The sequence below is a fragment of the Oreochromis aureus genome, linkage group 3 (genome assembly GCF_013358895.1).
Source record: "Oreochromis aureus strain Israel breed Guangdong linkage group 3, ZZ_aureus, whole genome shotgun sequence".
NCBI classification, from domain to species: domain Eukaryota; kingdom Metazoa; phylum Chordata; class Actinopteri; order Cichliformes; family Cichlidae; genus Oreochromis; species Oreochromis aureus.
In genome coordinates, this window is record NC_052944.1 from 118,700,177 (window position 1) to 118,710,580 (window position 10,404).

The following is a 10,404-nucleotide window of genomic DNA, read 5'->3' on the forward strand; positions in this document are numbered from 1 at the left end:
TGTGGGTGGTGGGCCTGCGGGAGGATGGGCCCATGTCTCCTCTTCGGGCTGTGCCCGGCCGGGCCCCATGGACTAAGGCCCGCCACCAGACGCGCCCTCGGGCACCCTCCCGGGCCTGGCTCAGGGCGGGGCCCCGGTAACCTATCCCGGGCAGGGTAAACTGTTCCTCGATGTTCTTTTCATACGGGTCTTCTGAATCGCTCTTTGTCTGGTCCCTCACCCAGGACCAATTTGCCATGGGAGACCCTACCAGGGGGCAAAAAGCCCCCAGACAACATAGCCCCTGGGATCCCTGTGACACACAAACCCCTCCACCACGATAAGGTAGCGATTCACGGAGAGGGCTATCAATACATTTTTCAAAAAATGCTTCTCTGTGCAAAATGGGTTCAAAAACAAAAACAGCTGTGGGATACTGTTTGTCCGTGATTTGAACCGGGGGAACAAATTACGGCAGGATCAGCCTGATATTATTTGTATCCCACTGTAACTTTACTGCATAAAGAGCTAACATGTCCAAAATGTCAGGAGTAGTTATTACAAGAAGTGTTTGTGAACTAAAAATCAAGAATGTGGGATCCTGTTTGTCCGTGATTTGGAGAGCCCAGCGCTGCTCCCGACGCAGGGAAAACTAATTTTGCAGGTGTAACATATGTGTTAAATACTTGTGAATTTCACCCAAAACACCTTTTTTTTGGATTAAATATGTCATTTTTGCATCTCACTCTCCCACCTGTGTTATCTGAGTCTGTGTGCGTTCGTGTGTGTGTGCGCTGCGTAGTGACGTAGGCGCGTGCATGTGTGCCCCGGTCACAGCTCCTTTCAGCATGGCCGGAGGTAAGTCACTGCCACGTTGCTCTCTGCTAATTAAAGTTTGTTCAGAGCCCAAGCTGCAATGTAAATATAGCCGAACCGCAGCGTTTTTGTTTGTCATTAAGAGATTAATTCGGGGTAAGTTTTGTGGAGGGCGGAGTTCGCTAATATATGTTTTTAATGAGTTTTAACTAGAGCTGGGCGATATAAGATTTTTTCATATCACGATATGTTTTTTTCATTTCAGGCGATAACGATATATATCACGATATAAGCCAAATAACTATATTTGTAAGATTTAAATGTGCCGTTGCTCACAAGTAAAATGTGAAATAATTAGCAGCTTGTTTTAATTAAAATATTTATTTCCCATAATAAGTTCAACAGGGTAGATGTACTTAAGGAACATGAGACTTCAGTTTCAGGTAAAGGCAAATATTGTAAACTACACAAAAGGCAGCCGCTAAAGCGTTTAAGTTTCAAAATAGAACAAACAAAACAGACCACTAAATTGTCAATTCCACTTAGAAACAAAATTTTAATTCTAAAAATAAATCTTAGGTCGTTTTACAGAAGAACAGACAAAATTGACTAACTTTTGTCAATATCAAATAAACTGAGAACTAAAAGGAAATTCTCAGGCTACGTCCACACGCATTACGGGTATTTTTGAAAACGGAGATTTTCCGTTTTCGTTTTAAAAATAATCCCGTCCACACGTAAACGCAGAAATGAAGGAAAACGCTGCTAGGAACATGCCAAAGCAACAGGTGGCGATATATTCCTAACCGTGTAGAAATGTTGGCCAATCAGAAGTCTAGAAGCCTCGGTAGGAAATAGTAAACAAAGATGGGGCATAGAAGCAGAACCGAGTTGTATGTGTGGAGGGACAGTAACTGTGTGTGTATATGTAAGCATTTAAACACTGCAGAGAGTACAATTAACAGTAACAGTATTGTAGAAATTCATTTCACCGAAACAATAACGTGGCGCACAGTGTGGCGTCAAAAAGGCGCACACCTTTGACGCTGCGTTTTCTCCGTTTTTCTTGTCCACACGTAAATGCAAAAGCGGAGTTTTCGAAAATATCCACCCTGGCAGGCGTTTTAGAAATCTCCGTTTTCAGTGACTGGCGCCGCCACGTGTGGACGAAAGGTGCAAACGCATAGAAAAATCTGCGTTTTCAAAAATACCCGGTGCGTGTGGACGTAGCATCAATCTCTCCTTGTTGTATAGCTTAGCTTTTCAAACAGTTTTAACAGTGACTTTAGTCTGACAAAAGCCGAATGACTTAATTAGTGCTTTCAGTCAGAGATTGAGCATGCACCGCTTTATTGTATTTCCAGACTTGCTTTCGGCACAATTTACAGTCTTGGCGCTACTCTGTTTTTGTCAGACTTGAAATAGCCGAAATACCTTCACACTACGGAACTTCTGTGGCCCTTCCGTTTGACAATCTCTCCAGCATTGGAACTGTTACGGGTTCGAAATTGAGGATGAGAGTAAAACAATGATAGTCCAGAAAAGGTCGTTCAAACAATTGATTTTAATGCACGCAGCGTGGAGAGGTGCAAACTGCAAAACAGTTGTACATCTCTACCCAAAATACACTCTAGATTGCTTTTATAACATCAGGGTATTGTAACGCCCCTTCTTGCGTTTACAAGCACATAATTTGCATGTACAGAACATTCATGTATTTTAAGAATTAACTGCAACATAGAGGTTCCTCCTTGTGGCATACTCTTAAGAATATGGTGATGATCTAAGGCCTTTGAGGTCACCATGGGCTGGACATCCTTCCGTCACCTGTAACTAGGCAAACTCAAATGCAACAAGAAGCTGAATACATTCAGGCCTTTGCTCAGCTACTATTTTACTGTAACAATATACTCAGCATATGAGTTATGATATATATATATTTAACTCAATCATTTTAAAGTAGTTATACTGCACCTGTAATAAACATGTTAATATTTGATTATGATAACCCCTATAATATAAATTATAACATAATGCCAGCAACTTCAATAAACACTTTGATGAAATGATAATTAATGCAATGATAAGATGATGGTTATGTAAAATAATCCCTGTAATTCCACAGAACCATCATCTGTTTTTTCTTCGGTAACCTTCGCTCACGCTCTCGGTTGATTTTTCTCTAGTCGGCAAACTCATTTCCTTCATTACCTGGGCGGCCCGGCTGCAAAAACAAATACACATGTGCGCCTTGGCGCTTGTGCTGTACGTAACAAGTCATGTGACGTGACGCTGCGGCTGTGATTGGTTCGGCTCTGCGCTACTTAATTTGGATTGGCTGTTCTTTTTTTTTTTTTTTAAGAGGACAAGAGAGATGAGGTCTATCGCAATAGTTTAATTTTTCTATCGAGAAAAAGTTATTTCGCAATACATATCGTTATCGTTTTATCGCCCAGCTCTAGTTTTAACCGAGAACGCAACTGAAATGCTAGCATGCTAAGTTAGCCTGATCGCTAGCGGCTTGTGAGCGTACTCGCGGCAGTTTTTTTTAACAGCGTGTACTCTTTTTTTCCTTCGTCAGGAGAGGTGTACTGGCAGACGCATGACACACACAGATCAGACTATTTCTGTGTTGCAGGTATGGAGATGTTCTTATGTTTTAGAGATGCAGTCTTTCATTCATTGTTTTTATGGTACAGTGTTGTATTGCCTGTTGCATGGCAGTTATTAATATGATTGTACTGAAGTGTAATGTTTGAATTATAAGCACTAGAATATTGGGTCCTGGTTATTGAATTGTATTTATCTGACTGTTTATTTGTTTTTGAATTATTATGTTTATTGTTCTTATAAGTTGTTTCTGATGATTTTTCAGTGACATATTATTTATTTTGTGCTTTTTGTTTTTCAGAGCTTAAGTTAATGTTTTAAAACAATTTGTTGTATTTGATTTATTATATTATTGTAGTGTTAATGAAGCTGCAGTCACAGCTCCTTTCAGCATGGCCGGAGGAGAGGTGTACTGGGAGACGCATGACACACACAGATCAGACTATTTCTGTGTTGCAGATGTGCAGTAAAGAGCCAAAGATCCAGTACTGTCTCCTGCCTCTTACTTTCACGCCAGAACACAACGCAACAACAACAGGCGTAACACTTGAACGGGTTACACAGGGAAGACCTACCTTGGCACTTGTGCAGGTGAAGCCAAAGGGAAGATATGCTTCACCATATTTTCTAGTCTTTGGCTTGGAAGGAATTTGGTTTGGAAACATATTCAGCGATGCTTCATCTCCTGCTTTGCGTTTGTGTGGGAGCCCCGTCAAAAACCTGTCCATTATGCTAGCAGTGTCCAAGCGTTTTTTTTTTGTTTTTTTTTTCTTTTCATACCGCGCCCCCCCTGCAATGGCTCTGCGCCCCCCCTGTGGGGCGGACCCCACACTTTGGGAACCACTGTTCTAAGTGAAGCTACCAGGTTCAGGTCCAGCTTGTTTATCTGGAGCTGCAGTAGATGAGTGATCCATCCTCACATGCACTTTTTCAAAAGCAACACAGACACCAGATATGCAAGCACAGCATCATACAACACAACCAAGAGATACAAAGAATTCTCTCTGCATTTCTGTGGCTGAAGCTGCTTGAAGGAAGCTGTTTGAAACGTTGTTGTTCTGCACTTTGGGACCAGAAGAGGAAACTGAACCTCTGTGCAGAGGGTCCAATGGAAGCAGCCAAGTGCTGTAAGTGTCTGCTGTACGGGGATGCGGGTTCAGCTGTGGCTCAGCACAGTTTCACAGTGTGACTCAATAAAAGCAGCATGAAATAAAAGCATGATGCTTTCATCAGTGTGGAGATAAGAAAGTTTCCTCTAACGTGACAGATGCTGGAGCTCTTTCACTCACAGCTTTACATTTTCTGCTTCAAACTTCAGCTTTTTTGTGTAGCTTTAGTGTAGAGCCTTCACCACAGTCCCACTGTCGGCCTCCTGAACTGGCAGGGTTTTTTTTGTTTTGGACTCTGATGTTTCTTATTCAGTTTATTTGATTTCACACAGTAGAACTTGAAAAATTCAGAGTTGGACTTGTAGTTGGACTTCAAATATGTCCATTTCTTTTCAACTTCACCTTTAAAAGTGAAGCCATGTGGTTCCTTGAATGAAAAACGCAACTTTTTCAAATCTGTTACATGTTTTTATGATAAATGTGTGACTTTAATGTAAAAAATTCATTTTTTTTCTCGTCGTGTTTGTTTGAAGCTGCTTCCTGTTGGCTTCAGTTCTTTTGAGTTTCTATTTTCTAAACTTCTACATTCTGAAACTTCTTCAGCTCTGAACAGATTATGAAACACTGAATGATTTCAAGCACACACTTTGTCTAATAAATTTACATCTTTCATTCTTTATACAGACTGATGGACTGTGGTTTGTCAGAGATGAGTTGTGATTATCTGGCAGCAGTGCTGAAGTCCAACCCCTCCCATCTGAGAGAGCTGGACCTGAGCTACAACAACCAGCTGCAGGATTCAGGAGTGAAGCAGCTGTGTGGTTTTCTTGAGAGTCCAGGATGTGGACTTGAAACTCTGAGGTCAGTCAGCATGTTTTAGTTGTGCTGAGATGAAAGTTGTGCTGACACTAAACTGCAGACATCAGGCTCGTGTGCTTCTGATATAAAAAAAGGAGATAACGTGATTTTAATGACTGAATTATGGACCAACATGTGCAATGAGGGGTCTCCAGATATGAGACAGCCTGTGCACAGAGACATCACTGACAGCAGTAAAACATCAGACATATTCCATCAGCATCAGGTCCAAATGAAAGCATCACAGAGGGAGTGTGGATCGGCTCTGATCTAAGTAAAGCTGATATTAATATCCAGGTTAAAGATGACATGAAAGTTCTGGGTCTCTGGATCAGTGGGAAAGACTGCTGTGAGTCAAACTGGTCCAAGAAAGAAGGTGAAGGGAAAGGAGAAGTCTGGAAATGGGAAAACAATACCTGATGATGAAGCTGGTGTGAAGATTGTTCAAAGCCACAGTGTGTCCAGATTACGTTCTTATCAGCTGTTTGCACCTCCACAAAAATCCATCATGACTGAATAAACTGAGGTTCAAACTGATCTGGGGGACAAACCGTGAGCCAACACAAAGATCTTTAATGCAGAAAAGTCCAGTAAACTCTGGTTTAGGAGCCTCTGATCTCAGCACCTGCTAAAAATACCTGTCACTAAAATACATGTGATGCAATGAACAGAGGAACATTCTGGATCAGTGGGAATAAAACTCACTGCTACAAGTTCAAAGGTGGAGCTAAATCCAACGTCCCTGACTATAAACTCTTCTTTGGAGATTTGATTGAAGAAACATTTCAGTATAAACTGGAGTGGCTCAAACACCCTGAATACAAATCCACCAACAGTGCAGACCACCCCCACATGGTCAAAGACATAAATGAGACATAAATTTGTCTTGGTTGCAGGGCTCTAGACTAACTTTTTGCTACGGTTGCACTGGCGCGCCTAACTTTTTTTCTTAGGCGCACCAGCACAAAAGTTAGGTGCACCCAAATTTTTCAACCTCATCGCTTAACACCACAGTTTTACATGTGCATTTTGTTGTGGGGAAAATTGCTGTCCATAAAGACAATATTGATTTGTAAATGATTAACTAACAATCTTGCGCTTGTGCTTAAAGTGCATTGGCACTCTTTGGTAATATTGCGGGTAATGTTAAACTTAATCATCATCTCGGCCTCCTCTGACGAACTGTTTGCTGCTGCCTGCCGCTGAAAGGCAGTGGAGAGAGGGGACACTTGGGCAGTGCATTTATCGCAGTATATAATGTGTTTTCTGGATACACTGCTGCTTTTTCAGCGTTCAAAGATTGATGGCACCGTGTCAGAGCAATGGCTATGAATTTCAGACGGATCAGTCCTTAACACAAAAGTTATTAATAGTTCTTTTCATCTTTTCTCATTACCCACAGCTACATCCACTTCTGTCAGGCCTAGGCTGCTCACTAGGGCTGGGTATCATCACTGATTTCTATAATCCATTTGATTCCGATTCACAAGGTCCCGATTCAATTCGATTCAATTTAGCCTCAGACAGTCAGAAATATTATAATTCTGATCATTTATCAGCACTGATACATGTGAGACTTCATCAGAATTGTGAACATCACAGCAGATGCCTTTGTGTGAAAGTAACTGAGAATAAAACACAGAAAAACATGAAGGAGATTTTTCTGGCCTGGCTTTTTATAGCAGATAACCTTAAAAATATTCTGCAATATTCTGCAATTTTGCATAATTTTAAAAAGCTTAAATTTCTTCAGTATTGAACAGCAGAAATTAGGCTTTCTTGTCAGAGGACATTTAAGTAAAAAAAAAACAAAAAAAAAACAAACAGCGTCTGACAGCGCTGTAAACAACGGTAGACTAGTGGGTAATAAGCAAATGAATAATACAGAAAACAAAGATTTGAGACGGGAAACTGTTCTTGAAGTACAGAGAGAGAGAGAGAGAGAGCTGTGCATGAAGTGTGATCTTTATCGTGGTGGAAGCAAAAATGCAAAAGTAAGAGGGAATTCATGACAACGTTTATCAAATGCGATGCGTAGTTTGCTGCTGGTTCAGTGAATTTTGTTTGGAGAGAGACAAAACCTGCTGCTCAGAATCTAGCACAAAAAGACGTAAAGACAGCGCAGACCCGACACATCAGAATCAGTGAGCTGTCGGCTTTCAGCCCCGCCGGCGTGTCCGTGTACAGGCCATCGGGTGAGAAAGCCGAGAAAGCTGATTCTGATGCGCTGGGTCCGCGCTCTGTGTTTACGTCTTTGTGTGGAACCCGTTTACCTGCTCATACTGTTTGTTGAAATAATTTTGTGAGCTTTAACCTGATATTCTGGCGTTTCTGGCCAAATACATTTATATTTAAAAGTCAATTCAGGATTTAATGAATTGATATCGCTTTATTCAAGCTACTCACCTCACTATCTGCCTGCACTTTCAACTGGACCACGGCCAATCAGAAAGGTCACGCCCCTGACTATCTTTGATTGGTTTAGACCACGATAGGGGCATAATGTGTGTCTGCTGTTGACCACACGGAGACTTTCAGAGTTGCGTAGTTTTTTTTTAATTTTTATTTTTTTACTCGAACATTTGGTCGCACCGGTGCGACCTAAGATTTTTTTTTTTGGCGCACCATTGAAAAATTTGGTCGCATTTGCAACCAAAGTGGTTGCACTCTAGAGCCCTGTGGTTGAGTCAGCAGACTTCCTGTCAGGGCTGTGGTTCATCACACGCTACGTTAAAAACACGTCCAATGACTGATGAGGATGAAACATCTGCTGCGAGGCTGCTGTAGAACAACTCCAACAAGACAGGAAATGCTGGAACGTTGAATCTAGTGTAACATCTGTGACATGCGCTCTCTTTAAGGAGACAGTGTTGGACAGTCACAGATGTCTGCTCTGGTTAGTGATGAGCATCATTAACACTCACATGTGGAAAACCAAAGTTTACTGAGCAGATTTGATCATCAGTGATGCTGTCTTTAAAAATACTGTTGCTGACCTCAGGAGGAGGAAAACCATCAGACTGAAGACACAATAAAGGATCCACAGAGTTTGGTGAAAATAATGACAGTAGATGTTTGTGTGAAAATTCTGGAAGCAAATGAGTGTGTGATGTTCTTTCAGTGTTGCACTTTGTAGACGCTCCCTGAGCACTGGTCTCACAGCCAGCTGCACATAGAGACCAGTGTTGTTAGTCCAGGTCAGAAGATGACTTGTTGGAATGAAAATGAACTTCTAGTTTGTCTGCTTTAATAATGTGACTGGAAAAAGGTGTTGGCCTTCAAATATGTCAATTTCTTTCCAACTTCACCTTTAAAAGTGAAGCCTTGTGGTTCCTGGAATGAAAAACACGACTTTTTCAATTCTTTTTCATGTTTTTATGATTAATGTACGACTTTAATGTGAAACATTCAGAGTTTTTTCTCTTGTTGTGTTTATTTGAAGCTGCTTCCTGTTGGCTTCAGCTGTTTGGAGTTTCCATTTTCTAAACTTCTACATTCTGAAGCTTCTTCAGCTCTGAACAGATGATGAAACACTGAATGATTTCAAGCTCACACTTTGTCTAATAAACTTACATCTTTCATTCTTTATACAGATTGAAGAGCTGTGGTTTGTCCAAGATCAGCTGTGATTATCTGGCAGCAGCGCTGAAGTCCAACCCCTCCCATCTGAGAGAGCTGGACCTGAGCTTCAACAAGCTGCAGGATTCAGGAGTGAAGCATCTGTGTGGTTTTCTGGAGAGTCCAGGATGTGGACTTGAAACTCTGAGGTCAGTCAGCATGTTTTAGTTGTGCTGAGATGAATATGATGTGAAAGTTGTGCTGACACTAAACTGCAGACATCAGGCTGATATTATACTGATCCACACTGAGGATCTTCATGGTAAAGTCTGTTTTCTTCTTCTCTGGTTTAGTCCATTGACTGTAGCAGAACAATGTTCACATTTCAAACCTTCAAAGAAGAAGAAAAACCCTCCACTGGATAATTCACTGTGAAACTCTAAAACTCTTCATTCCACCTTAAAGTCTGTCTGACACTGAAATCCAAACCAAAATGTGTGTTTGTTTTACAGACAGCAGTCCAACACAAACATACACACATCATCCAAAACACAGTCCAACATCCAAATCTCCTCCACTGCCAGCATGAATGATGGGAAAGAGAAGGAGGAACACTCTGACATTCAGGGTTAGAATGAGTTTCATGAAGCAGACTGTGAAGCTCAAAGCTGCATTAGAAGCTTACATGAATGAATGAGTGGACAGAAGTGGACAGAGATCATCTGAAGCAGTTCAAAGGCTTTAAATCAGCACATTTCTCTTTATTCTTCATGAACTCTGTTAGTTTCTACCAGTTTTCTGTGGAATGAAGCTAACAGCAGGCTAATAAGATGCTGACCAATAGGTTTCTATTAAAGGTTGTAATTTGTATCTGAAAAAGTGCTTTGGCTCAGCAGGGATCAGCTTACAGGTAGAATACAGCTGCTGGATGTGATTAGCATGTCATAGCTATCTACCAAACTGCTAACTGGGGAATTTCAGGCCATCTATGAATCATTTTTGCTAACTGTTTATTCAGCTTAGGCTCACAGGGCTGCAGCCTGTGCCCTAGCTGTCATAGGGTAAGAGGCGTGGTCCACCTGCACAGGTGAGCAGTCCATCACAGGGCCAACAGAGAGAGACAGAGAAGCACTCTCTCACATCCACACCTACAGCCAATTTAGAAGCACCAATGAACCTAAGCAGCATTTCATTGGACTGTGGGAGAACATCCAACCTCCACAGAAAGGCCAACAAGCTTCAACCTACAACCTTCTTGCTTTAAGGCACTAGTGCTAACCACTTTTCCCAATTTCAGCCCAAATCCTGCATTTTCCTGTTTTTGACTAGAGGTCAGCTCCACTAACACTTTCTCATCAGACACTGCCACCTAGTGAAGGAAGTGTTAGTTCCATTTGAAGCTTCATATTACAACCCTTGTGTTGTCCTTGGGTCATTTTTGTCCTCTAAAGAAATCTTTTGCTATCAAAAATGT

At 41.4% G+C, this 10,404-nt stretch overlaps 1 long non-coding RNA gene across 1 annotated transcript; it reads left to right on the forward strand.

Annotated features, from left to right (window-relative positions):
- The first annotated feature begins 749 nt into the window (after positions 1-749).
- On the forward strand, positions 750-3,965 carry LOC120439291. Its single transcript, XR_005612524.1, has 3 exons — positions 750-837; positions 3,377-3,433; positions 3,707-3,965. It is a non-coding gene; the product is annotated as an uncharacterized LOC120439291 (long non-coding RNA).
- The last annotated feature ends 6,439 nt before the right edge of the window (positions 3,966-10,404 follow it).